The sequence below is a fragment of the Procambarus clarkii genome, chromosome 86 (assembly GCF_040958095.1).
Source record: "Procambarus clarkii isolate CNS0578487 chromosome 86, FALCON_Pclarkii_2.0, whole genome shotgun sequence".
Classification (NCBI taxonomy): domain Eukaryota; kingdom Metazoa; phylum Arthropoda; class Malacostraca; order Decapoda; family Cambaridae; genus Procambarus; species Procambarus clarkii.
In genome coordinates this window covers 20,442,432-20,445,505 of record NC_091235.1, presented here as the reverse complement: position 1 = coordinate 20,445,505, position 3,074 = coordinate 20,442,432, and positions in this window count along the sequence as shown.

Sequence of the window (3,074 nt, the reverse complement as noted above, 5' to 3'; positions counted from 1 at the left end):
ATACAACTTTAGAACACTTTCCCACCAGGAGACTCGAACCCTAGCCAGCACAGAAGCCTTCCAGCAACTGGCATAACAGGTACGCCTTAACCCTCTGCACCACCGCTCAGACATATATATATATATATATATATATATATATATATATATATATATATATATATATATATATATATATATATATATATATATATATATATATATATATAATGTTATTATCAATCCTTCTTGTAGACACATATTACTGGATATGACAAAGGGTGAGATCATTAATTGTAACTTGAATCTTCTCTACTTTTAATGTTTCAAGAAGGAAGTTGAAACATTATAACTCTCCAAAGTTTATTTTACAATTGTATTAAGGTCATAGGATAAGAGATGCATTTCCCTGACCCTTGTATGTATTATCAGAGGTAAGTTCGAATGGTTACAAGTTTTTGTGCTGCCTTATATACAGCCAGGTATAAGGTGAAGGTGAAGCACCTCTCTTAAGGATCAATAAGACCCATTTTAGCTTACCAATCTCCTCTTACGGGCTATTCATGCCCGTGCAACCTCTTGGGTGGCTTAAATGAAACATACAATATATACTGCCTTCACAACCTCTATAATAAACTCTCAACCTTCACGCCATGCGCATAACCTCCACAACACCCTCACAACCACCACAACTAATTGACAACCTCCACAACATCGTGGAGAAGGATTTTACAGGTCAGACATATACGCCAAAATTTGTATTTTGATGTATAAGTCGCAAAGGAGGGGAAGAGTGTAGTCTTGGGAGGCGTTTCTGGTGGTCGTAAGAGACGCGGGTCTCTACTGGAGGTAGAAAAGAGGGAACAGGCGTCTGCTGGAGGTAAAGAGGCGCAGTTGTCTGGGCAAGGGCCAAGAGCTGAAGCTCGTCCTCCAGACACATATCGAAAGGTACACACATACGAGATTTCCATGATCATAAAGTGTTCTGAAACAGTGTGTGGAGGTAGCTTAGATTACCTCATCTTAACTCGTCCGAATGCGCCGTACTCTCCTTCATATAATTTAAATTTTTAAATTTTGCCCCGAGGGGCGAGTTTATTGGGCAGCGCCACTCATCTTGTGAGTGGACATACCGCCATAGTGACAGTATTGGGCAGCGCCACTCATCCTGTGAGTGGACATACCGCCATAGTGACAGTATTGGGCAGCGCCACTCATCCTGTGAGAGGACATACCGCCATAGCAGCATGTACAACACTCCCCAGTAGGAAGAAAACCCGCTGGTTGTTCATCCTGTCACTTGTACCCAGACACAGCTGGGACTTGCTTAACTGTCTCAAGTGAACAGCTCCTCAAACAAGAAGATTAACATCTATCAACCCTTAAAAGCTTACGTTATCTTGCGGGTGCAAAATGGGGAAATCTTTTAAGAACAGTACCTGCCTTCATATAATCTAGGGCAGTTGCACAAATGCAAATGTTCCTAAATGTGTTAGTACAACAAAAACCTGTTCCCAACACGTCTGCGGCTTGTCTGAACATTTCGTTGTCATCTGTACTCATCTTATGGTCGCTGATGTTGAGCAGTCCGTCTTCATCAACTCTTGACAAAATCTTACAAATCTTAAGTGTTTCCGTGAGATGAATTTCTATTCACATTTTTTTTTTACTTGCGTGTACGTGGTGTAATGGTCTTCATGTTCTGACAGCATTTCCCGTCAACTCCTTCTCCGTCATTCTGTCTCTTCTTGGAGTCTCTTCTCAGAAATTTGTCTCTTGTTCGAGTCTCTTCTCAGAGATCTGTCTCTTGTTCGAGTCTCTTCTCTGAAATCTGTCTCTTGTTCGAGTCTCTTCTCAGAAATCTGTCTCTTTTTCGAGTCTCTTCTCAGAAATCTGTCTCTTTTTCGAGTCTCTTCTCAGAAATTTGTCTTTTCTTCGAGTCTCTTCTCAGAAATCTGTCTCTTGTTCGAGTCTCTTCTCAGAAATTTGTCTCTTCTTCGAGTCTCTTCTCAGAATTCTGTCTCATCTCCAAGCGTTGAGGCGTCTATAGCTCTCTACCTCAGCATTTCCTCCTTATAGCTCAGCTCTCTTAAGTTCAGGGACCAGTTTTGTTGCAAACCTCAACACTTTCTCTAGTTTCTCTTGTTTTTAAGGCGTGTTTACATGTCCAGGTACTAGTCTAGCACAGGTATATATTTATGTACTTGTCGAGCCTGTGTACTCGTCTAGTGTACCTTAGGGTACACACTTCAGCTTCTAAATTTAGCCGGCTGTTCAGCTATGCGTCAGTGCAGTTATTTAATGACTGTGGGTTCCATGTACCTTTCTAGTGTGCTTGTAGCTTGATTGGTTTCTTCCTAGTGTGTGTTTGTGCGTGTTTGTTATTGAGTGTGTGTCTGTGGGTGGGTGCGTGTGTGAGTGGGTGTGGGTGGGTGCGTGTCTGTAATCACCTATTTGTGCTTGCAGGGGTTGAGATCTAGTTCTTTGGTCCCGCCTCTCAACTGTCAATCAACAGGTGTACAGGTTCCTGAGCCTATTGGACTCTATCATATCTACACTTGAAACCTTGTATGGAGTCAGCCTCCACCACATCACTGCCTAATGCATTCCATTTGTCAACCACTCTGACACTAAAAAAGTTCTTTCTAATATCTCTGTGGCTCAGTTGGGCACTCAGTTTCCACCTGTGTCCTGTGGGTGGGTGTGGGTGCGTGCGTGCCTGTGGGTGCGTGCATGGGTGCCTATGGGTGCGTGCGTGTCTGTGTGAGTGCCTGTGGGTGCATGGGTGCCTGCCTGTGGGTGCGTGCATGCCTGCCTGTGGGTGCATGCGTGCCTGCCTATGGGTGTGCGCGTGCCTGTGGGTGCGTGCCCATGAACGCATGCGTATCTCCCCCTAAGCAACTGCCACAATGACAGGCTCGCGTCGTAAACAGTGAAGTAGCAATGGGTCCAAGAGAAACAAAAACCGCGAGGAATGCGCGCGTGACCTTGACTTGCGGGGCGGCGGCTGCGGCTGCGGGAATCTAGGACCTATAACCCGTGTGAATATCATGCTAGATAAACACCACGACTCCTCCGCCTAACCCCGCCGCCTG